The 27,272-nt window shown below is 45.5% G+C and overlaps 1 protein-coding gene across 1 annotated transcript in view; it reads right to left on the reverse strand.

The window, feature by feature from the left end:
- The window catches only part of LOC126523967 (chitinase-3-like protein 1), a 273,036-nt gene extending 246,259 nt beyond the window's left edge, over positions 1–26,777 (reverse strand). Inside the window, exon 1 of the mRNA XM_050172367.3 lies at positions 26,755–26,777. The gene's annotated coding sequence lies outside the window, so the exon portion shown is untranslated. The remainder of the gene's footprint in view (positions 1–26,754) is intronic.
- Between the last annotated feature and the right edge of the window lie 495 nt (positions 26,778–27,272).

Below are 27,272 nucleotides of genomic sequence, written 5' to 3' on the forward strand. Positions count from 1 at the left end.
CTTGAGACGGCATTGAAAATTAATAAGTTGCGAACAAAAAGCTAACTACTTAGAAAACAAGAATCCTCCGTCTGATCTCATATGGCACATGGTGCCCACTGAGCAGCACGAGAGGTCTCGAAAGCGACGTTTCAAATCATCAATAGCAGGCGGCCATTTCTGCTTGATACTTCGACGATTTAGAATACTTGGGATTGCATTGAAAAATATTACCTTGCGGGGAAAAAGCTAACTACTGGGAAAACTAACATCCTCCGTCAGGTCTCATATGGCACATGGTGTCCCAGAGCGGCGCGAGGGGACTCGAAAGTAACGTTTCAAACCATCAGTAGCAGGCGGCCATTTATGCTTGGTACTTCGACGATCTTGAATACTTGCGACTGCATTGAAAATTATTATCATGCGGGGAAAAATCAAACTACTTGGAAAACAAACATCCTCTATCAGTTCTGATGCGGCATATGGTGTCCTGTGAGCGGCACCAGATGTCTCGAAAGCGAAGTTTGAGATCATCAATAGCAGGCGGCCATTTCTGCTTGATACTTCGACGATCTTGAAGACTTGGGACTGCATTGAAAAATATTACCTTGAACGGAAAAAGCTAACTACTTGGAAAACAAACATCCTCTAACACTTCTCATAAGGCACATGGTGTCCCCTGAGCGTCACGAGAGGTCTCGAAAGCGACGTTTCAAAGCATCGATACCAGGCGGCCATTTCTGCATGATACTTCGACGACATTGAATACTTGAGACTGCATTGAAAAATATTACCTTGTGGGGAAAAACCTAACTACTTAGAAAAAGAAACATCCTCCGTCTGGTCTCATATGGCACATGGTGTCCACTGAGCGACGCGAGATGTCTTGAAAGCGATGTTCCAAACCATCAAAAGCAGGCAGCCATTTCTGCTCGATACTTTGACGATTTTAAATACTTGGGACTGCATTGAAAAATATTACCTTGCGGGGAAAAAGCTAACTACTTAGGAAACAAACATCCTCCGTCAGGTCTCATATGGCACATGGTGTCCCAGAGCGGCGCGAGAGGACTCGAAAGTAACGTTTCAAACCATCAGTAGCAGGCGGCCATTTATGCTTGGTACTTCGACGATCTAGATTACTTGCGACTGCATTGAAAATTATTATCATGTGGGGAAAAAGCAAACTACTTGGAAAACAAACATCCTCTATCAGTTCTGATATGGCACATGGTGTCCTGTGAGCGGCACGAGAGGTCTCGAAAGCGAAGTTTAAGTTCATCAATAGCAGGCGGCCATTTCTGCTTGATACTTCGACGATCTTGAATAATTGGGATTGTATTGAAAAATAATACCTTGCTGGGAAGAAGCTAACTACTTCGAAAACAAACCTCCGCTATCCGGTCTCATATGGCACATGGTGTCCCCTGAGCGACGCAAGAGGTATCGAAAGCTACGTTTCAAACCAGCAGTAGCAGGCGGCCATTTATGCTTGATACTTCGACGATCCTGAATACTTGTGGCTGCATTGAAAAATATTAGCTTGCGGGAAAAAAGCGAACTGCTTAGAAAACAAACATCCTCTGTCTGACCTCATATCGCACATGGTGTCCCCTCAGCGGCAGGACAGGTCTCGAAAGCGACGTTTCAAACCATTAATAGCAGGCGGCCATTTCTGTTGATATTTCGACGATCATGAGTACTTGGGGCTGCATTGAAAATAATTACCTTGAAGGGAAACAGCTAACTACTTAGAAAACAAATTTCCTGTATCAGGTCTCATTTGGCACATGGTGTCCCCTGAGTGGCGCGAGGGGTGTCGAAAGCGACGTTTCAAATCATCAATAGCAGGCGGATATTTCTGCTTGATACTTCGACGATCTTGAATACTTGGGACTGCATTAAAAATATTACCTTGCGCGCAAGAAGCTAACTAATTAGAAAATAAACATCCTCTATCCGGTCTCATCTGGCACATGGTGTCCCCAGAGCGGCGCGACAGGTCTCAAAAGCGATGTTTCAAATCATCAATAGCAGGCGGCCATTTCTGCTTGATACTTCGACGATCTTGCATAATTGGGACTGCATTGAAAAATATTACCTCTCGGGGAAGAAGCTAACTACTTAGAAAACAAACCTCCTTTAGCAGGTCTCATATGGCACTTGGTGTGCCCTGAGCGGCGCGAGAGGTTTCGAAAGCTACGATTCAAGCCAGCAATAGCAGGCGCATATTTCTGCTTGATACTTCGACGATCTTGAATACTTGGGAGTGCATTGAAAAATATCACCTTGGGGGGAAAAAGCTAACTACTTGGAAAACAAACATCCTCTATCAGGTAACATATGGCACATGGTGTCCCCTGAGTGGCCCGAGAGGTCTCGAAAGCGTCGTTTGAAATCATCAATAGCAGGCGGCCATTTCTGTTGATACTTCGACGATCTTGAATACTCTGGACTACAATATACATTATTACCTTGCAGGGAAAAGCGAACTGCTTACAAAAGAAACATCCTCCGTCTTATCTCATATGGCACATGGTGTCCCCTGAGCGACGCGACAGGTCTCGAAAACGACGCTTCAAACCACCAATAGCAGGCGGACATTTCTGCTTGATACTTCGATGATCTTGAATACTTGGGACTGCATTGAAAAATATTACCTTGCGCGCAAGAAGCTAACTAATTAGAAAATAAACATCCTCTATCCGGTCTCATCTGGCACATGGTCTCCCCTGAGCGGCGCAAGAGGTATCGAAAGCGACGTTTCTAATCATCAATTGCAGGCGGCCATTTCTGCTTGATACTTCGACGATCATGAATACTTGGGACTGCATTGAAAATTGTTACCTGGCGGAGAAAAAGATAACTACTTAGAAATCAAACATGCTCAGTCAGGTAACGTATGGCACATGGTGTCCCCTGAGCGGCGCGTGAGGTTTCGAAAGCTGTGTTTCAAACCAGCAATAGCAGGCGGCCATTTATGTTGATACTTCGACGATCTTGAATACTCGGGACTACAATATAAATGATTACCTTGCAGGGAAAAAGCGAACTGCTTAGAAAACAAACATCCTCCGTCTGATATTATATGGCACATTGTGTCCCCTGAGCGACGCGACAGGTCTCGAAAACTACGTTTCAAATCATAAACAGGAGGCGGCCATTTCTGCCTGATACTTCGACGGTCTTCAATAATTGGGACTGCACTGAAATATATTACCTTGCTTGCAAGAACCAAACTACTTAGAAAACAAACATCCTCAGTCCGGTAACATATGCCACATGCTGTCGCCTGAGCGGCACGAGAGGTCTCGAAAGCGACGTTTAAATCATGAATAGCAGGCAGCTATTTCTGCTTGATACTTCGACGATCTTGAATAATTGGGACTGCATTGAAAAGTATTACCTTGCGGGGAAGAAGCTAACTACTTAGAAAACAAACCTCCGCTATCAGGTCTCATATGGCGCATGCTGTCCCCTGAGCGGCGCAAGAGGTATCGAAAGCGAGGTTTCAAATCATCAACAGGAGGCGGCCATTTCTACTTGATACTGCGACGATCTTGAATATTGGGACTGCATTGAAAAATATTAACGTGCGGGCAAAAAGCTAACTACTTAGAAAACAAGAATCCTCCGTCTGATCTCATATGGCACATGGTGTCCACTGATCGGCACGAGAAGTCTCGAAAGCGACGTTTCAAATCATCAATAGCAGGCGGCCATTTCTGCTTCATACTTCGACCATCTTGAATACTTGGGACGGCATTGAAAATTACTAAGTTGCGGGCAAAACGCTAACTACTTAGAAAACAAGAATCCTCCGTCTGATCTCATATGGCACATGGTGCCCACTGAGCGGCACGAGAGGTCTCGAAAGCGACGTTTCAAATCATCAATAGCAGGCGGCCATTTCTGCTTGATACTTCGACGATTTAGAATACTTGGGATTGCATTGAAAAATATTACCTTGCGGGGAAAAAGCTAACTACTGGGAAAACAAACATCCTCCGTGAGGTCTCATATGGCACATGGTGTCCCAGAGCGGCGCGAGGGGACTCGAAAGTAACGTTTCAAACCATCAGTAGCAGGCGGCCATTTATGCTTGGTACTTCGACGATCTTGAATACTTGCGACTGCATTGAAAATTATTATCATGCGGGGAAAAGTCAAACTACTTGGAAAACAAACATCCTCTATCAGTTCTGATGCGGCATATGGTGTCCTGTGAGCGTCACGAGAGGTCTCGAAAGCGACGTTTCAAAGCATCGATACCAGGCGGCCATTTCTGCATGATACTTCGACGACATTGAATACTTGAGACTGCATTGAAAAATATTACCTTGCGGGGAAAAACCTAACTACTTAGAAAAAGAAACATCCTCCGTCTGGTCTCATATGGCACATGGTGTCCACTGAGCGACGCGAGATGTCTTGAAAGCGATGTTCCAAACCATCAAAAGCAGGCAGTCATTTCTGTTTGATACTTCGACGATCTTGAATACTTGGCACCGCATTGAAAATTATTACCTGGTGGGGAAAAAGATAACTACTTAGAAAACAAACATCCTCAGTCAGGTTACATATGGCAAATGGTGTCCCCTGAGCGGCCCGAGAGGTTTCGAAAGCGACGTTTCATACCAGCAATAGCAGGCAGCCATTTCTGCTCGATACTTTGACGATTTTAAATACTTGGGACTGCATTGAAAAATATTACCTTGCGGGGAAAAAGCTAACTACTTAGGAAACAAACATCCTCCGTCAGGTCTCATATGGCACATGGTGTCCCAGAGCGGCGCGAGAGGACTCGAAAGTAACGTTTCAAACCATCAGTAGCAGGCGGCCATTTATGCTTGGTACTTCGACGATCTAGATTACTTGCGACTGCATTGAAAATTATTATCATGTGTGGAAAAAGCAAACTACTTGGAAAACGAACATCCTCTATCAGTTCTGATATGGCACATGGTGTCCTGTGAGCGGCACGAGAGTTCTCGAAAGCGAAGTTTAAGTTCATCAATAGCAGGCGGCCATTTCTGCTTGATACTTCGACGATCTTGAATAATTGGGATTGTATTGAAAAATAATACCTTGCTGGGAAGAAGCTAACTACTTGGAAAACAAACCTCCGCTATCAGGTCTCATATGGCACATGGTGTCCCCTGAGCGACGCAAGAGGTATCGAAAGCTACGTTTCAAACCAGCAATAGCAGGCGGCCATTTATGCTTGATACTTCGACGATCCTGAATACTTGTGGCTGCATTGAAAAATATTAGCTTGCGGGAAAAAAGCGAACTGCTTAGAAAACAAACATCCTCTGTCTGACCTCATATCGCACATGGTGTCCCCTCAGCGGCAGGACAGGTCTCGAAAGCGACGTTTCAAACCATTAATAGCAGGCGGCCATTTCTGTTGATATTTCGACGATCATGAGTACTTGGGGCTGCATTGAAAATAATTACCTTGAAGGAAACAGCTAACTACTTAGAAAAGAAATTTCCTGTATCAGGTCTCATTTGGCACATGGTGTCCCCTGAGTGGCACGAGGGGTGTCGAAAGCGACGTTTCAAATCATCAATAGCAGGCGGATATTTCTGCTTGATACTTCGACGATCTTGAATATTTGGGACTGCATTGAAAAATATTACCTTGCGCGCAAGAAGCTAACTAATTAGAAAATAAACATCCTCTATCCGGTCTCATCTGGCACATGGTGTCCCCAGAGCGGCGCGACAGGTCTCAAAAGCGATGTTTCAAATCATCAATAGCAGGCGGCCATTTCTGCTTGATACTTCGACGATCTTGCATAATTGGGACTGCATCGAAAAATATTACCTCTCGGGGAAGAAGCTAACTACTTAGAAAACAAACCTCCTTTAGCAGGTCTCATATGGCACTTGGTGTCCCCTGAGCGGCGCGAGAGGTTTCGAAAGCTACGATTCAAGCCAGCAATAGCAGGCGCATATTTCTGCTTGATACTTCGACGATCTTGAATACTTGGGAGTGCATTGAAAAATATCACCTTGGGGGGAAAAAGCTAACTACTTGGAAAACAAACATCCTCTATCAGGTAACATATGGCACATGGTGTCCCCTGAGTGGCCCGAGAGGTCTCGAAAGCGTCGTTTGAAATCATCAATAGCAGGCGGCCATTTCTGTTGATACTTCGACGATCTTGAATACCCTGGACTACAATATACATTATTACCTTGCAGGGAAAAGCGAACTGCTTACAAAAGAAACATCCTCCGTCTTATCTCATATGGCACATGGTGTCCCCTGAGCGACGCGACAGGTCTCGAAAACGACGCTTCAAACCACCAATAGCAGGCGGACATTTCTGCTTGATACTTCGACGATCTTGAATACTTGGGACTGCATTGAAAAATATTACCTTGCGCGCAAGAAGCTAACTAATTAGAAAATAAACATCCTCTATCCGGTCTCATCTGGCACATGGTCTCCCCTGAGCGGCGCAAGAGGTATCGAAAGCGACGTTTCAAATCATCAATTGCAGGCGGCCATTTCTGCTTGATACTTCGACGATCATGAATACTTGGGACTGCATTGAAAATTGTTACCTGGCGGAGAAAAAGATAACTACTTAGAAATCAAACATGCTCAGTCAGGTAACGTATGGCACATGGTGTCCCCTGAGCGGCGCGTGAGGTTTCGAAAGCTATGTTTCAAACCAGCAATAGCAGGCGGCCATTTATGTTGATACTTCGACGATCTTGAATACTCGGGACTACAATATAAATGATTACCTTGCAGGGAAAAAGCGAACTGCTTAGAAAACAAACATCCTCCGTCTGATATTATATGGCACATTGTGTCCCCTGAGCGACGCGACAGGTCTCGAAAACTACGTTTCAAATCATAAACAGGAGGCGGCCATTTCTGCCTGATACTTCGACGGTCTTCAATAATTGGGACTGCACTGAAAAATATTACCTTGCTTGCAAGAACCAAACTACTTAGAAAACAAACATCCTCAGTCCGGTAACATATGCCACATGCTGTCGCCTGAGCGGCACGAGAGGTCTCGAAAGCGACGTTTAAATCATGAATAGCAGGCAGCTATTTCTGCTTGATACTTCGACGATCTTGAATAATTGGGACTGCATTGAAAAGTATTACCTTGCGGGGAAGAAGCTAACTACTTAGAAAACAAACCTCCGCTATCAGGTCTCATATGGCACATGCTGTCCCCTGAGCGGCGCAAGAGGTATCGAAAGCGAGGTTTCAAATCATCAACAGGAGGCGGCCATTTCTACTTGATACTACGACGATCTTGAATATTGGGACTGCATTGAAAAATATTAACGTGCGGGCAAAAAGCTAACTACTTAGAAAACAAGAATCCTCCGTCTGATCTCATATGGCACATGGTGTCCACTGAGCGGCACGAGAGGTATCGAAAGCGACGTTTCAAATCATCAATAGCAGGCGGCCATTTCTGCTTGATACTTCTACGATCTTGAATACTTGGGACTGCATTGAAAATTATTACCTGGCGGGGAAAAGATAACTACTTAGAAACGAAACATCCTCAGTCAGGTAACATATGGCACATGGGCTCCCCTGAGCGGCGTGAGAGGTCCTGAATGCGAGGTTTCAAACCATAAATAGCAGGCGGCCATTTCTGCTTGATACTTCGACGATCTTGAATAACTGGGACTGCATTGAAATATATTACCTTGCGGGGAAAAAAACTACTTGGAAACAAACATCCTCTATCAGTTCTCATATGGCACATGGTATCCCCTGAGCGGTGCGACAGGTCTCGAAAGCTACGTTACTATCCATCAATAGCAGGCGGCCATTTCTGCTTGATACTTCGACGATCTTGAATACCTGGGACTGCATTGAAAAATATTACCTTGCGGGGAAAAAGCTAACTACATGGAAAACAAACATCCTCTATCAGGTAACATATGGCTCATGGTGTCCTCTGAGCGGCACGAGAGGTCTTGAAAGCGACGTTTCAAGTCATCAATAGCAGGCGGCCATTTCTGCTTGATACTTCGACGATCTTGAATACTTGCGACTGCATTGAAAATTGTTACCTGGCGGAGAAAAAGAGAACTACTTAGAAATCAAACATGCTCAGTCAGGTAACACATGGCACATGGTGTCCCCTGAGCGGCGCGAGAGGTTTCGAAAGCTACGTTTCAAACCAGCAGTAGCAGGCGGCCATTTCTGCTTGATACTTTGACAATCTTTAATACTTGGGTCTGCATTGAAAAAAATTACCTTGCGGGGGAAAAGCTAACTACTTGAAAAACAAACATCCACTATCAGTTCTGATATGGCACATGGTGTCCCGTGAGCGGCACGAGAGGTCTCGAAAGCGATGTTTCAAGTCATCAATAGCAGGCGGCCATTTCTGCTTGATACTTCGACGATCTTGAATACTTGGGACTTCATTGAAAAATATTACCTTGCGGGGGAAAAGCTAACTACTTAGAAAACAAACAACCTCTGTCAGGCCTCAATGGCACATGGTGTCCCCTGAGTGGCATGAGAGGTCTCGAATGCGAGGATTGAAACCATCTATAGCAGGCGGCCATTTCTGCTTCCTACTTCGACGATCTTGAATACCTGGGACTGCATTGAAAAATATTACCTTGCGGGGAAAAAAACTACTTGGAAACAAACATCCTCTATCAGTTCTCATATGGCACATGGTGTCCCCTGAGCTGTGCGAAAGGTCTCGATAGCTACGTTACTTTCTATCAATAGCAGGCGGCCATTTCTGCTTGATACTTCGACGATCTTGAATACCTGGGACTGCATTGAAAAATATTACCTTGCGGGGAAAAAGTTTACTACTTGGAAAACAAACATCCTCTATCAGTTCTCATATGGCACATGGTGTCCCTGAGCGGCACGAGAGGTCTCCAAAGCGACGTTTCAAGTCATCAATAGCAGGCGGCCATTTCTGCTTGATACTTCGACGATCTTAAATACTTGGGGCGCGTTGAAAAATATTACCTTGCGGGGAAAAAGCTGACTACTTGGAAAACAAACATCCTCTATCAGGTAACATATGGCACACGGTGTCCTCTGAGCGGCACGAGAGGTCTCGAAAGCGGCGTTTCAAATCATCAATAGCAGGCGGCCATTTCTGCTTGATACTTAATACTTGATACTTGAATACTTGGCACTGCATTGAAAAATATTACCTTGAGGGGAAAAAGCTAACTACTTGGAAAACAAACATCCTCTATCAGTTCTCATATGGCACATGGTCTCCCCTGAGCGGTGCGACAGGTCTCGAAAGCTACGTTACTATCCATCAATAGCAGGCGGCCATTTCTGCTTGATACTTCAACGATCTTGAATACTTGGGGCTGTATTGAAAAATATTACCTTGCGGCGTAGAAACGAACTGCTTAGAAAACAAACATCCTTCGTCTGATCTCATATGGCACATGGCGTCCCCTTAGCGGCGCGACAGGTCTGGAATGCGACGTTTCAAACCATCAAAAACAGGCGGCCATTTCTCCTTCATACTTCGACAATCTTGAATATTGGGACTGCATTGAAAAATATAACGTTGCGGGGAAAAAGCTAACTACTTGGAAAACAAACATCCTCTATAAGGTCTTATATGGCACATGGTGTCCCCTGAGTGGCAAGAGAAGTCTCGAAAGCGACGTTTCAAATCATCAATAGCAGGCGGCCATTTCTGCTTGATACTTAATACTTGATACTTGAATACTTGGCACTGCATTGAAAAATATTACCTTGCGGGGAAAAAGCTAACTACTTGGAAAACAAACATCCTCTATCAGTTCAGATATGGCACATGGTGTCCCGTGAGCGGCACGAGAGGTCTGGAAAGCTAAGTTTCAAATCATCAATAGCAGGCGGCCATTTCTGCTTGATACTTCGACGATCTTGAATAATTGGGACTGCATTGAAAAATATTACCTTGCGGAGAAGAAACTAACTACTTAGAAAACAAACCTCCTCCGTCTGGTCTCATATGGCACATGGTGTCCGCTGAGCGGCGCAAGAGGTATCGAAAGCGACGTTTCAAACCATCAACAATAGGCGGCCATTTCTACTTGATACTTCGACGATCTTGAATACTTGGGACTGCATTGAAAAATATTACCTTGCGAAGAAAATGCTAACTACTTGGAAAACAAATATCCTCTATCAGTTCTCATATGGCACATGGTCTCCCCTGAGCGGTGCGACAGGTCTCGAAAGCTACGTTACCATCAATCAAAAGCAGGTGGCCATTTCTGCTTGATACTTCGACGATCTTGAATACCTGGGACTGCATTGAAAAATATTACCTTGCGGGGAAAAAGTAACTACTTGGAAAGCAAGCATCCTCTATCAGTTCTCATATGGCACATGGTGTCCCCTGAGCGGCACGAGAGGTCTCGAAAGCGACGTTTCAAACCATCAACAGGAGGCGGCCATGTCTGCTTGATACTTCGACGATCTTGAATACTTGGGACTGCATTGAAAATTATTACTTGGCGGGCAAAAGATAACTACTTAGAAAACAAACATCCTTTATCAGGTCTCATATGGCACGTGGCGTCCCCTGAGCGACGCAAGAGGTATCGAAAGCGACGTTTCAAATCATCAACAGGAGGTGGCCATTTCTACTTGATACTTCAACGATCTTGAATACTTGGGGCTGCATTGAAAAATATTACCTTGCGGGGAAGGAACGAACTGCTGAGAAAACAAATACCTTCCTCTGATCTCATATGGCACATAGTGTCCCCTGAGCGGCGAGACAGGTCTCGAATGCGACGTTTCAAACCATCAATAGCAGGCGGCCATTTCTGCTTCATGCTTCGACAACTTTGAATATTGGGACTGCATTGAAAAATATTACCTGGCGGAGAAAAAGATAACTACTTAGAAATCAAGCATGCTCAGTCAGGTAACATATGGCACATGGTGCCCCCTGAATGGCGCGACAGGTCTCGAAAGCTAAGTTTCTAACCATCAATAGCAGGCGGCCATTTATGCTTGATACTTCGACGATCTTGAATACCTGGGACTGCATTGAAAAATACTACCTTGCGGGGAAAAAGCTAACTACTTGAAAAACAAACATCCACTGTCAGTTCTCATATGGCACATGGTGTCCCCTGAGCGGCACGAGAGGTCTTGAAAGCGACGTTTCAAGTCATCAATAGCAGGCGGCCATTTCTGCTTGATACTTCGACGATCTTGAATACTTGCGACTGCATTGAAAATTGTTACCTGGCGGAGAAAAAGAGAACTACTTAGAAATCAAACATGCTCAGTCAGGTAACATATGGCACATGGTGTCCCCTGAGCGGCGCGAGAGGTTTCGAAAGCTACGTTTCAAACCAGCAGTAGCAGGCGGCCATTTCTGCTTGATACTTTGACAATCTTTAATACTTGGGTCTGCATTGAAAAAAATTACCTTGCGGGGGAAAAGCTAACTACTTGAAAAACAAACATCCACTATCAGTTCTGATATGGCACATGGTGTCCCGTGAGCGGCACGAGAGGTCTCGAAAGCGATGTTTCAAGTCATCAATAGCAGGCGGCCATTTCTGCTTGATACTTCGACGATCTTGAATACTTGGGACTTCATTGAAAAATATTACCTTGCGGGGGAAAAGCTAACTACTTAGAAAACAAACAACCTCTGTCAGGCTTCAATGGCACATGGTGTCCCCTGAGTGGCATGAGAGGTCTCGAATGCGAGGATTGAAACCATCTATAGCAGGCGGCCATTTCTGCTTCCTACTTCGACGATCTTGAATACCTGGGACTGCATTGAAAAATATTACCTTGCGGGGAAAAAAACTACTTGGAAACAAACATCCTCTATCAGTTCTCATATGGCACATGGTGTCCCCTGAGCTGTGCGAAAGGTCTCGGAAGCTACGTTACTTTCTATCAATAGCAGGCGGCCATTTCTGCTTGATACTTCGACGATCTTGAATACCTGGGACTGCATTGAAAAATATTACCTTGCGGGGAAAAAGTTTACTACTTGGAAAACAAACATCCTCTATCAGTTCTCATATGGCACATGGTGTCCCTGAGCGGCACGAGAGGTCTCGAAAGCGACGTTTCAAGTCATCAATAGCAGGCGGCCATTTCTGCTTGATACTTCAACGATCTTGAATACTTGGGGCTGTATTGAAAAATATTACCTTGCGGCGTAGAAACGAACTGCTTAGAAAACAAACATCCTTCGTCTGATCTCATATGGCACATGGCGTCCCCTTAGCGGCGCGACAGGTCTGGAATGCGACGTTTCAAACCATCAAAAACAGGCGGCCATTTCTCCTTCATACTTCGACAATCTTGAATATTGGGACTGCATTGAAAAATATAACGTTGCGGGGAAAAAGCTAACTACTTGGAAAACAAACATCCTCTATAAGGTCTTATATGGCACATGGTGTCCCCTGAGTGGCACGAGAGGTCTCGAAAGCGACGTTTCAAATCATCAATAGCAGGCGGCCATTTCTGCTTGATACTTAATACTTGATACTTGAATACTTGGCACTGCATTGAAAAATATTACCTTGCGGGGAAAAAGCTAACTACTTGGAAAACAAACATCCTCTATCAGTTCATATATGGCACATGGTGTCCCGTGAGCGGCACGAGAGGTCTGGAAAGCTAAGTTTCAAATCATCAATAGCAGGCGGCCATTTCTGCTTGATACTTCGACGATCTTGAATAATTGGGACTGCATTGAAAAATATTACCTTGCGGAGAAGAAACTAACTACTTAGAAAACAAACCTCCTCCGTCTGGTCTCATATGGCACATGGTGTCCGCTGAGCGGCGCAAGAGGTATCGAAAGCGACGTTTCAAACCATCAACAATAGGCGGCCATTTCTACTTGATACTTCGACGATCTTGAATACTTGGGACTGCATTGAAAAATATTACCTTGCGAAGAAAATGCTAACTACTTGGAAAACAAACATCCTCTATCAGTTCTCATATGGCACATGGTCTCCCCTGAGCGGTGCGACAGGTCTCGAAAGCTACGTTACTATCAATCAAAAGCAGGTGGCCATTTCTGCTTGATACTTCGACGATCTTGAATACCTGGGACTGCATTGAAAAATATTACCTTGCGGGGAAAAAGTAACTACTTGGAAAGCAAGCATCCTCTATCAGTTCTCATATGGCACATGGTGTCCCCTGAGCGGCACGAGAGGTCTCGAAAGCGGCGTTTCAAATCATCACTAGCAGGCGGCCATTTCTGCTTGATACTTAATACTTGATACTTGAATACTTGGGACTGCTTTGAAAAATATTACCTTGCGGGGAAAAAGCTAACTACTTGGAAAAGAAACATCCTCTATCAGTTCTGATATGGCACATGGTGTCCTGTGAGCGGCACGAGAGGTCTCGAAAGCGAAGTTTCAAATCACCAATAGCAGGCGGCCATTTCTGCTTGATACCTAATACTTGATACTTGAATACTTGGGACTGCATTGAAAAATATTACCTTGCGGTGAAAAAGCTAACTACTTGGAAAACAAACATCCTCTATCAGTTCTGATATGGCACATGGTGTCCCGTGAGCGGCACGAGAGGTCTCGAAAGCGAAGTTTCAAATCATCAATAGCAGGCGGCCATTTCTGCTTGATACTTCGACGATCTCGAATAATTGGGAGTGCATTGAAAAATATCACCTTGCGGGGAAGAAACTAAAAACTTAGAAAACAAACCTCCTCCGTCTGGTCTCATATGGCACATCGTGTCCGCTGAGCGGCGCAAGAGGTATCGAAAGCGACGTTTCAAACCACCAACTGGAGCCGGCCATGTCTACTTGATACTTCGACGATCTTCAATACTTGGGACTGCATTGAAAATTATTACATTGCGGGGAAAAGCTAACTACATAGAAAACAAACATCCTCTATCAGGTCTCATATGGCACATGGCATCCACTGAGCCGCGCGAGAGGTCTCGAAAGCGACGTTTCCATCAATAGCCGTCGGCCATTTCTGCTAGATACTTCGACGATCTTGAATATGTGGGACTGCATTTAAAAATATTAGCTTGCAGGGTAAATGCTAACTACATGGAAAACAAACATCCTCTATCAGGTAACATATGGCTCATGGTGTCCTCTGAGCGGTGCGAGAGGTCTCGAAAGCGACGTTTCAAACCACCAATAGCAGGCGCCCATTTATGCTTGATACTTCCACGATCTTGAATACTTGGAAATGCATTGAAAAATATTACCTTGCGCGGAAAAACCTAACTACTTAGAAAACAATCATCCTCCGTCAGGTCTGATTTGGCTCATGGTGTCCCCTGAGCTGCGCGAGAGGAATCGACAGCGACGTTTAAAACCATCAATTGCAGGCGCCATTTCTGCTTTACACTCGACGATCTTGAATACATGGGACTTCATTGAAAAATATTACCTTGCGGGGAAAAAGCAAACTACCTAAAAAAGGAACATCCTGCGTGCCGTCTCATATGGCACATGGTGTCCCCTGAGCGGCGCGAGAGGTCTCGAAAGCGACGTTTCAAACCACCAATAGCAGGCGCCCATTTATGCTTGATACTTCCACGATCTTGAATACTTGGGACTGCATTTAAAATTATTACCTTGCGGGGAAAGAGCTAGCTACTTAGGAAACAAAGATCCTCCGTCCAGTCTCATATGGCACATGGTGTCCCCTGAGTGGCGCGAGAGCTCTCGAAAGCGACGTTTCCAACCATCAATAGCAGGCGACCATGTCTCCTTGATACATCGAAGATCTTGAATACTTGGGACTGCATTGAAAAATATTACCTCGTGGGGAAAAAGCTACCTACTTAGAAAAGGAACATCCTGCGTGCAGTCTCATATGCCACATGGTGTCCCCTGAGCGGCGCGAGAGGTTTTGAAAGCGACGTTTTAAACCATCAATAGCAGGCGGCCATTTGTGCTTCATACTTCGACGATCTTAAAGACTTGGGACTGCATTGAAAAATATTACCTTGCGGGGAAAAAGCTAAGTACTTAGCACACAAACATCCTCTGTCCAGTCTCATATGGCACATGCTGTTCCCTGAACGGCGCGAGAGGTCACGAAAGCGACGTTTCCAACCATCAATAGCAGGCGGCATTTCTGCTTTATGCTTCGACGATCTTGAATACTTCGGACTGTATTGCAAAATATTACCTTGAGTGGAAAAAGCTAACTACTTAGAAAACAAGCATCCTCCGTCAGGTCTGATATGGCTCATGGTGTCCCCTGAGCGGCGCGAGAGGAATCGACAGCGACGTTTCAAGCCATCAATAGCAGGCGCCATTTCTGCTTTACACTTCGACGATCTTGAATCCATGGGACTGCATTGAAAAATATTACCTTGTGGGGAAAAAGCAAACTACCTAAAAAAGGAACATCCTGCGTGCAGTCTCATATGGCGCATGGTGTCCCCTGAGCGGCGCCAGAGGTTTTGAAAGCGACGTTTCTCACCATCAAAAGCAGGCGGCCATTTGTGCTTCATACATCGACGATCTCGAATACTTGGGACTGCATTGAAAATTATTACATTGCGGGGAAAAAGCTAACTACATAGAAAACAAACATCCTCTATCAGGTCTCATATGGCACATCGTATCCACTAAGCGGTGCGAGAGTTCTCGAAAGCGACGTTTCCAGCCATCAATAGCCGTCGGCCATTTCTGCTAGATACTTCGACGATCTCGAATACGTGGGACTGGATTTAAAAATATTAGCTTGCGGGGTAAATGCTAACTACTTAGGAAACAAGCATCCTGTATAAGGTCTCAAATGGCACATGGTGTCCCCTGAGCGGTGCGAGAGGTCTCGAAAGCGACGTTTCAAACCACCAATAGCAGGCGCCCATTTATGCTTGATAATTCCACAATCTTGAATACTTGGGACTGCATTGAGAATTATTACCTTGCGGGGAAAGAGCTAGCTACTTAGAAAAATCATCCTCCGTCTAGTCTCATATGGCACATTGTGTCCCCTGGGTGGCGCGAGATGTCTCGAAAGCGACGTTTCCAACCATCAATAGCAGGCGGCCATTCCTCCTTGATACATCGAAGATCTTCAATACTTGGGTCTGCATTGAAAGATATTAGCTTGTGGGGAAAAAGCTACCTACTTAGAAAAGGAACATCCTGCGTGCAGTCTCATATGGCACATGGTGTCCACTGAGCGGCGCGAGAGGTTTTGAAAGCGACGTTTCGAACTATGCCTAGCAGGCGGCCATTTGTGCTTCATACTTCGACGATCTTGAACACTTGGGACTGCATTGAAAAATATTACCTTGCGGGGATAAAGCTAACTACTTAGAAAACAAACATCCTCTATCAGGTCTCATATGGCACATGGTATCCCCTGAGCAGCGCGAGCGGTCTCGAAAGCGACGTTTCAAACCGTGAATAGGAGGCGGCCATTTATGCTTGATACTTCGATGATCTTGAATACTTGGGACTGCATTGAAAAACATTACCTTGCTGGGAAAAAGCTAACTACTTAGAAAACAAACATCCTCCGTCCATTCTCATAAGGCTCATGCTGTCCCCTGGTCGACGCGAGAGGTCCCGAAACCGACATTTCCAACCTTCAATAGCAGGCGGCAATTCTGCTTGATACTTCGACGATCTTGAATACTTGGGACTGCATTGAAAATTATTACCTTGCGAGGAAAAAGCTAACTACTTAGAAAACAAACATCCTCTGCCCAGTCTCATATGGCACATGCTGTTCCCTGAGCGGCGCGAGTGGTCACGAAAGCGACGTTTCCAACCATCAATAGCAGGCGTCATTTCTGCTTTACACTTCGACGATCTTGAATACATGGGACCGCATTGAAAAATACCTTGCGGGGAAAAAGTAAACTACTTAGAAAAGAAACATCCTGCGCGCAGTCTCATATGGCACATGGTGTAGCCTGAGCGGCGCCAGAGGTTTTGAGAGCGACGTTTCCAACCATCAATAGCAGGCGGCCATTTGTGCTTCATACATCGACGATCTGAATACATGGGACTGCATTTAAAAATATTAGCTTGCGGGGTAAAAGCTAACTACTTACGAAACAAGCATCCTCTATGAGGTCCCATATGCCACATGGTGTCCTCTTAGCAGCGCGAGCGGTCTCGAAAGCGACGTTTCAAACCATCAATAGCAGGCGCCCATTTCTGCCTCATACTTCGACGATCTTGAATACATGGGACTGCATTTAAAAATATTAGCTTGCGGGGTAAAAGCTAACAACTTTGGAAACAAGCATCCTCTATCAGGTCTCATATGGCACATGGTGTCCCCTGAGCGGCTCGAGAGGTCTCGAAATCGGCGTTTCCAACCATCAATAGCAGGTGGCCATTTCTCCTTGATACATTGAAGATCTTGAATACTTGGGACTGCATTGAATAATATTACCTTGTGGGGAAAAAGCTACCTACTTAAAAAAGGAACATCCTGCGTGCAGTCTCATATGGCACATTGTGTCCGCTGAGCGGCACGAGAGGTTTTGAAAGCGACGTTTCAAACCATCAATAGTCGGCGGCCATTACTGCTTGATACTTCGACGATCTTGAATACTTGGGACTGCATTTAAAAATATTAACTTGCGGGGAAAAAGCTAACTACTTAGAAAAGGAACATCCTGCGTGCAGTCTCATATGGCACATGGTGTCCCCTGAGCGGCGCGAGAGGTTTTGAAAGCGACGTTTCAAACCACCAATAGCAGGCGCCCATTTATGCTTCATACTTCGACGATCTTGAATACTTGGGACTGTATTGAAAATATTAACTTGCGGGGAAAGAGCTAGCTACTTAGAAAACAAACATCCTCCGTCCAGTCTCATATGGCACATGGTGTCCCCTGAGTGGCGCGAGAGGTCTCGAAAGCGACGTTTCAAATCATCAAAATCAGGTGGCCATTTCTGCTTGATACTTCGACGATCTTGAATACTTGGGACTGCATTGAAAAGTATTACCTTGCGAGGATAAAGCTCACTACTTAGAAAACAAACATCCTCCGTCCAGTCTCATATGGCACATGCTGTCCCCTGAGCGGCGCGAGAGGTCACGAAAGCGATGTTTCAAACCATCAATACCAGGCACCCATTTCTGCTTCACACTTCGGCGACCTTGAATACTTGGGACTGCACTGAAAAATATTACCTTGAGGCGAAAAACTTAACTACTTAGAAAACAAACATCGTCCGTCAGGTCTCATACGGCACATTGTGTCCCCTGAGTGGCACGAGCGGTTTCGAAAGCGACGTTTCAAACCATCAAAAGCAGGCGGCCATTTCTGCTTGATACTTCGGCGATCTTGAATTCTTGGGACTGCATTGAAAATTATTACCTTGCGGGGAAAGAGCTACCTACTTAGAAAACAAACATCCTCTATCCGGTCTCATACGGCACATGGTGGCCACTGAGCGGCGCGAGAGGTCTCGAGAGCGACGTTTCCAAACATCAATAGCCGGCGGCCATTACTGCTTGTTACTTCGACGATCTTGAATACTTGGGACTCCATTTAAAAAAGGAAAAAGCTAACTACTTAGAAAAGGAACATCCTGTGTGCAGTCTCATATCGCACATGGTGTTCCTTGAGCGGCGCGACAGGTTTTGAAAGCGACGTTTCAAACCATCAATAGCAGGAGGCCATTCGTGCTTCATACATCGACGATCTCGAATACTTGGGACTGCATTGAAAAATATTACCTTGCGGGGAAAAAGCTAACTACTTAGGAAACAATCATCCTTTATCGGGTCTCATATGGCACATGGTGTCCCCTGAGTGGCGCGAGAGGTCTCGAAAGCGACGTTTCAAATCGTCAATAGCAGGCGGCCATTTCTGCTTGACACTTCGATGATCTTGAATACTTGGGACTGCATTGAAAAATATTACCTTACGGGGAAAATGGTAACTAGTTAGAAAACAAACATCCTCCGTCAGGACTCATATGGCACATGGTCTCTGCTGAGTGGCGGGAGCGGTCTCGAAAACGACGTTTCAAACCATCAATAGCAGGCGGCCATTTCTGCTCGATACTTCGACAATCTTGAATACTTCGGACTGCATTGAAAAATATTACCTTGGGTGGAAACAGCTAACTACTTAGAAAACAAACATCGTCTGTCATGTCTCATATGGCACATGGTGTCCCCTGAGCGGCGCGAGAGGTTCTGAAAGCGAGGTTTCAAACCATCAATAACAGGCGGCCCTTTGTGCTTGATACTTCGACGATCTTGAATTCTTGGGACGGCATTGAAAATTATTATCTTGCGGGGGAAAAGCTAACTACCTAGAAAACAAACATCCTCTATCAGGTCTCATACGGCACATGGTGTCCCCTGAGTGGCACGAGAGGTCTCGAAAGCGAAGTTTCAAATCGTCAATAGCAGGCGGCCATTTCTGCTTGATACTTCGATGATCTTGAATACTTGGGACTGCATTGAAAAATATTACCTTACGGGGAAAATGGTAACTAGTTAGAAAACAAACATCGTCCGTCAGGACTCATATGGCAAATGGTCTCCGCTTAGCGGCGGGAGCGGTCTCGAAAGTGACGTTTCAAACCATCAATAGCAGGCGGCCATTTCTGCTCGATACTTCGACGATCTTGAATACTTCGGACTGCATTGAAAAATATTACCTTGAGGGGAAACAGCTAACTACTTAGAAAACAAACATCGTCTGTCATGTCTCATATGGCACATGGTGTCCCCTGAGCGGCGCGAGAGGTTTTGAAAGCGAGGTTTCAAACCATCAATAACAGGCGGCCATTTGTGCTTGATACTTCGACGATCTTGAATTCTTGAGACGGCATTGAAAATTATTACCTTGCGAGGGAAATGCTAACTACCTAGAAAACAAACATCCTCTATCAGGTCTCATACGGCACATGTGTCCCCTGAGCGGCGTGAGAGGTCTCGAAAGCGAAGTTTCAAATCGTCAATAGCAGGCGGCCATTTCTGCTTGATACTTCGATGATCTTGAATACTTGGGACTGCATTGAAAAATATTACCTTACGGGGAAAATGGTAACTAGTTAGAAAACAAACATCGTCCGTCAGGACTCATATGGCAAATGGTCTCCGCTTAGCGGCGGGAGCGGTCTCGAAAGTGACGTTTCAAACCATCAATAGCAGGCGGCCATTTCTGCTCGATACTTCGACGATCTTGAATACTTCGGACTGCATTGAAAAATATTACCTTGAGGGGAAACAGCTAACTACTTAGAAAACAAACATCGTCTGTCATGTCTCATATGGCACATGGTGTCCCCTGAGCGGCGCGAGAGGTTTTGAAAGCGAGGTTTCAAACCATCAATAACAGGCGGCCATTTGTGCTTGATACTTCGACGATCTTGAATTCTTGAGACGGCATTGAAAATTATTACCTTGCGGGGGAAATGCTAACTACCTAGAAAACAAACATCCTCTATCAGGTCTCATACGGCACATGTGTCCCCTGAGCGGCGTGAGAGGTCTCGAAAGCGACGTTTCAAACCATCAATAGCAGGCGGCCATTTCTGTTTGATACTTGGACGATCTTGAATACTTGGGACTGCATTGAAAATTATTCTCTTGTGGGGAAAAGGCGAACTGCTTAGAAAACAAATATATAAGTCTCCTCCATGAGGTCCCATTTCGCGCATGGTGTCCCGTGAGCGGCGCGAAAGTTCGCGAAAGCGGTGATTTGAACAATCAATAAGAGGCGGCCATTTTCGCTTTATTCCTTTACGACCTTGAATACTTGGGACTGCCTTAAAATTATTCGTCGCTGAGAGAGAAATGAACTGCTTGGTAAACATTATGGCAGTTCTCCTCCTTCAGGACCCGAGTGGGCACAGTGCCCAGTGACTGGAGCGAAAGACCTCGAAAGCGGCGTTTCAAACCAACAATAGCAGGCAGCCATTATTGCCTGATGCTTCAACGATTTTGAAACCTTGGGAGTGCGTTGAAAATTACTACCTTTTGGGGGAAAATGTGAGCTGCCTAGAAAACAAAAATACAATTCGCGTCCTTCAGCTCCCATATGTTACAGAGTGTCCCGAGACTGGCGCGAAAGGTAAAGGTATGGAAGCCTGGGTTTCAAACCATCAATAGCAGTCGGCCCTTTTTGCTTGATGCTTTGACAACGTTGAAATCTTGGGAGTGTGCTAAAAATTATCACATTGATAAGAAAAAAGATAACTGCTTAGACAACAAAAATATAATTCTCCTCCATTAGATCCCATAGGGCGAATGGCGTCCCGTGAGTGGCACGAAAGGTCACTAAAGCGGCATTTCTAACTAATGATAAGAGGCGGCCATTTTTAATGATGCTTTTACGACCTTGAAAACTTGAAAGTGCATTAAAAATTATTACCTTGCAGGGAAAAAACGAACTGCTTAGAAAACAATAATATAATGCTCTCCTTCAGGTCCCACATGGCGAACAGTGTCCCTTGAGCGGCGTTTCAAACTATCAATACGAGGCGGCCATTTTTATTAATACTTTGACGATCTTGAAAACTTGGGAGTGCGTTAAAAAATAATAACCTCTTAGGGAAAACGAACTGCTTAAAAAAGAAAGACATAATTCTCCTGCATCAGGTCGCATGTGGCGCATGGTGTCCCGTGAGCGGCGCGAAAGGTCTCGGAAACGGCGTTTCAAACCATCAATAGCAGGCGGCCATTTTTGCTTGCTCATTTGAAGATCTTGAAAATTGAGAGTGCGTTAAAAGGTAATACCTTGCAGGGGAATAAAACTAACTGCTTAGAAAATAAAAAATGACTGTGGCTTAGCTAAGGTTAAGCCCAGGATGCGAAGCATACTAGAGTAGTACTCCCAGATACACTCGCAACTTCATCCTTTACCTCGGACTCTGTGGAGGAACGCTGCTGTTTAGCCGCGTACTGTGCACGTCGCTTGGCAAGCCGAACTTCTCGTTCTTCGGCCGTTTCCATGGCTCTTTGCAACTTGCGCTTTGCGGTCTGACGACCGGCCCTTTCCTTTCCCGCCATCGCGCTATACAACTGGCCTCGACGACAGCGCGCCGCTCTTTTATACAGCTGTTATGACGCCAGTGCCCTAGCGGGAGGAACGGGAGTTGGGCCGCAGCACCGGCTGTGCGACCGCAGGCGAGCGCAAGAGTTGAGCCCGGCTTGCAGCTGTTGTGACGTCAGTGCCCTAGCGGGAGGAGCGCGAGTTAGGCCGCAGTACCATCTGTGCGACCGCAGGCGAGCGCACGAGCTGAGACCCGGCTATGTAGCTACGCGGCCGCAAGCGAGCGCACGAGTTGAGCCTCCGCTTTTGCAGCTGTTATGACGTCATATGGTAGCTACGCGGCCGCGCGCGGCGCAGCAAGGAAGAGCGTGGTTGTGCGGCTAGTATGCTTCGCATAAAAAATATAATTTTCCTCCTTGAGGTCCCATATTGCGCAGTGTCCCGTGAGTGGCGCGAAAGGTCTCGAAAGCGGCGTTCGAAACTATCAATACGAGGCGGCCATATTTATTAATGCTTTGACGATCTTGAAAATTGGGAGTACGTTGAAAATTATTACCTTGCGGGGAAAAAACGTACTGCTTACAAAACAAATAATTCTCCTGCTTCATGCACCATATGGCGCAGGGTGTCCCGTGAGCGGCGCGAAAGGTCTCGAAAGCGGCGTCTCAAACTACCAATACGAGGCGGCCATTTTTATTGATACTTTCACTATCCTGAAAATTGGGAGTGTGTTGAAAATTATTTCCTTGTGGGGAAAAGGTGAACTGCTTAGAAAACAGATATAATTCTCCTGCTTTATATCCTTTATGGCCCAGGGTGTCCCGTGAGTGGCGCGAAAGGTCTCGAAAGGGGCGATGGAAACAATAAATAGCAGCGGCCATTTTTGCTTGATACATTGACGTTCTTCAAAACTTGGGAGTGCGTGAAAATTAAGACTTTGCGTGGAAAAAGCGCACAGGATAGAAAACAAAAACAAATTTCCTCGTTGAGGTCACATGTGGCGCTGAGTGTAGTTGAGCGGCGCGAGAGATCTCGAAAGCGGTGATTCGAACAATCAATAGTCATCATCCTCAGAAGCAGCATGATATTTATGTTCACTGCAGCACGGCGGCCTCTCCCTGCGATGTCCAATTACCGCTCTCCTGGGTCAACGAATTCCAACTAGCACCCGCAACTTTTCTAATTTCGTCGCACCACCTAGTGCTCTGTCGTCCTCTACTGCGCTTCCATTCTCTTTGTACCCACTCTGCCACCCTAATGGTGCAATGGTTATGTAATCTGATCATTAGTTGACTTTCTCAGAGCCATATTTTCTCGTGATGTCTATTATATTATCGTCTATACCCGTTTGCTCTCTCATCCAAACCACTCTTTCCATGTATCTTAAATTTATGCTTGCATTATTCGTTCCATCGCTCTTTGCGCGGTCCTTAACTTGTTCTCAAGCATGTTTGTCAGTCTCCAAGTCTGTGCCCCATATGTCAGCTCCCGTAAATTGCACTGATTGTATACTTTCCTCTTAAATGATAACGGTAAGCTCCTAGTCAGGAGCCCACCGTTATCTTTGACAATCTTGAAAATTTGGCTGTGCATTAAAAATTAGAAACGTGCAGGGAAAAATCGAACTGTACAGAATATAAAAATGTAAATCCCCTTCTTCAGATGCAGTATTGTGCAGAGTGTCCATCAGCGGCACTCTCGAAAGCGGTGTTTTAAACCATCAATAGCAGGCGGCCATATTTGCTTGATACTTTGACGATCTTGAAAGCTTCGGAGTGCGTTGTAAAATCGCCGCCTAGGGGAAAAGGCGAACTGCTTAGAAAACAAACGCATGGTTTTACTCCTTCATGTCTGATACGCAGTGTGGCGAAGAGAGTATACCGCGCACCCTTTCCTCTTGGCCAATACTGTAGGTTCGTCGATGCGGGAATGACCGCGACGGCGGTGCCTCGTCGGGTATGTGCTCCTCCCTGCCGGCCGACGCCGGCGTACCTGATAGTTACTTCGCGCACGTGTCGCGCGCCGTTCTCACGCTCGGCTGTAGCGGGGGGGCAGAAACTGATTAGTTATGGGGAACTTGATTGTGTTTACGGGCTGTGTTCGCGAGCGTTTTTGGCATCTTATGCTTCCACCCTTATTGGATCCTGCTGGTCTGCCTGGTTAGTCGGAGTAGGCCTTTAATTGAGACGTCATCGCCTACCGCCGGTCCTTGCGTCCCTAGGGTCTGAGTTGTCTTAAAGAAATCAAGGAGGCAGCAGCACATGGCGCCGCTTCACCACGGGAAACCAGGCTGGTCAGGCAGGCCGTCGACGACGGGTACGAAAACATTTTGTCCGTAAATATATGTATAGTGTAGACTTAAAGTAAATGCCCACTTTATAAACCGAGTTATTCGAATGATACCTCTCGTCGTCTTCGTACCTGCGGATCCGTACTTGCCCCTGCGGGAGCACATGCCCCTTCGTCGTCACCTCCCTGGTTAGCTGATGTGTTAGGACACTAAGAGCTGCGTCACTTCGCTACAGCAGTGTCTCCATGGGCGGGGCGAAAATCGAAACCAGCGTTTGAAACCATCGTTAGCGGGCTCACGATGCCCGATAGGAGCGGTACGGAAAGAGTTAAAAATTGTTCAACCTTTCAGTGCAATGTTGCAAGTAAACTCCAAAAGAAAGGAACTTCCCGGCCTTTGCGATGGCAGTCATTGACAAGCAGGCACAATTTGGCCACCGCGGAGCATGAACTCTCGTATGGATTGAGGGTGCATTTGAGCAGCAGCAGCCTCTGGAGCAAACTGTCATTACGACACTCACACGCAGTAAAAGATGCTACCTACTTGCACTTCGCCATCCCACCCTAATGAATGCTAAAGTTCCGAATAGAAACTGGATTTCAAGAATAGTCTTAAAATCCAGTTTGATTTGAAGAATTGCAACGCAAAATCAACACAAATCCGTTTTGCCCAGAACGCGGTGGTTTTGAAATCGAAACTTTAATAGCGCAGAACACGTTTTCTGGGTTCTGATGGTAACCTTTCTTTTTCAATACTTCCTGTCTATTTCTAAATTTGCACTTCCTTAAGTAGGCTGCGGGATGGTCCTACGCAGTGTATGCGCATATTGTATTAGCTACCTTCTCGTGAGCTCATAATTTGTCATGAGGGGCACAGTAGCCGTCGAACACTCCATTGTCATCATTTCATATTAAGCGTTAAAAGAAACTGCCGTACGAGGCTGCGTGTGACAGAAAAAAAAAGAACACACTGCCGAGGCGCACGTGTACTGTCCGTCACCAACCTGAAGGAAGCTGTCACGTGGCAGGTGTCCTCTGTTAAGTGTAAGAAATGGCAGAGCTGAAGTTAAGGGTTGAAATCCACTAGGTTTGCAAAGAGTTCAGGCATTCGGGTATGCTAAAGCCCTTGGAGTCGTTATTACTGAAGGTAGCAATGCGTATTGTGCGTTTCTTTCTTTTTGTTTAAGCGTTTTGACGTTACATTATTATTAAGGACATTTGTGCAGCATGAAGCCATCACTCTGCATACTTGCTTGGGTGAATTAAAGGTGCTCGCCTGAAAGCAAGACACGTTCGCCGTTAGCATAGGTTCCTTAAGAACCCCGTCATCAGTACCTGTACTCTATCAAATGTAGGTAAAATCCGCTTTCTGTACTCGCATGGTGCTGGCGTATTTCCTTTTCGGCTCAATTCGAGGAACCTCAAAAACTTTATTTCTGACTCGGCTGCTTGAACTATTCTGACTCACATATACACTAGCCTAACCCTTTAATTTGGGCCACCTTTCTTTTTGTGGGGTCGTAATTTTTAGTTTAATCAGATTTCTTTATGGCATAAGGACATCTTTGTATTGGTGTGGCAAGTTTCCGACATGCCCAATGAGTGGTTCAGCTCGTCCATATGGAGCAGGTCATAGCGCAAAACATGTACCCGGGTGCTGTTTGACCGAGCTCATTTGTGCAAAGGAGAGCGCTGCGAGATTGTTCGTGTGTACAGGGGTAACAAACTTTGAAGCATTAAGAGTCAGGAACGTAAACGTTGGCAATCGCTGAACCATTTGTGATGAAAAGCTTGAGCCAGTCCATGTTATTAACCTGCGAGATGGATCACCATCGACAGTCCAATGAACAAAAACTGGTCTCTGCATTTACCTAAATGGAAAGTTAAGCGCTTATTTCGCGTCTATTTCTTTCAATACCTGCAAACCTGAACATATTTTTTCTTGAGCCACCAGATATAAGGCCTGTTCATTAGCTAAGGCAGCCGAAAATTCATACGCTATCCATGATCCTTACAGTATCTGCATATTTGCGTGCAGTACTGTTTGTATTATCAATGCTTCGGCCAACTCGGTAAGGCACGGCTTCTTTATGCACTCATTAGCGCGGGCGAGTGTTCTCAACAAAAACGGCTCCATTCTCGTTTGCGCACAAGCTCGAGCGAGAAGTCTGATTAAGAGTGATCTTGATTTTTATGTGACGATCTCAACGAATATGACACGGAAACAAAATATTAACCTGTGGTAATTTAAAATGTGCTCTTTCGCGCATTCTTTAGGCGTTCCAGTGTCGCAAATTAGATGACATTGGCGTAGCGCATCCAAGACGGTACAAAGAGGCACACACACAGCGCTCTTTGTCCCGTCATGCTTTTTTGTCCCATCTACGCCAACGGGATTTCATATGACGCACCAACAAGTCAAACGTACCACCTTGTACCAGTACCGTTTCTATAGACTCGTCACTGCAGGCTAGATAAATGCTTGCGGCAAGAGTACGTACCCAAAAATTAATTACCGGAGTTTCTCAGGGGCTTCTGGTTCGCTGAAATAAAAAATGAGAAGTATATCGTTAGCGCACTCAGTTAACTGCATATAATATAAAACAGCATCAATTTGAACCATACAAAATAAAAATATATTAATAAATGCATAACGTTCACTGAACCTTTACGTGTCCGTAGGTCCACAGTCTCAACCGCTACCTTAAGACTGTGGCTTAAGGCTAGGTTAAGAACGCGCCAGGTCGGTAAAAAGAATGTCGTCGATGGCAGCCACAAACTCAGCGAAATTTTCTGCGTCAATGCAGTTGTTGGTACAGGGAGCCTCGAAAGACAGTCGACGTCCGCATGATTGCGGCCACTCTTGTAACAGTCTGAAAAGTCAAACACCTGCAAACGTATCGCCGATCGAGAAAGGCGCGTCGCGGAGACCTACCAACCAACATAGTGAATGGGGATCAGTAACCATTGTAAAGCGGAGTCCGCAGAGATATGGGCAGAACTTATGGACAGCGAGAACGACAGCGAAGCACTC

The sequence above is a fragment of the Dermacentor andersoni genome, chromosome 6 (assembly GCF_023375885.2).
Source record: "Dermacentor andersoni chromosome 6, qqDerAnde1_hic_scaffold, whole genome shotgun sequence".
Taxonomy (NCBI): Eukaryota; Metazoa; Arthropoda; class Arachnida; order Ixodida; family Ixodidae; genus Dermacentor; species Dermacentor andersoni.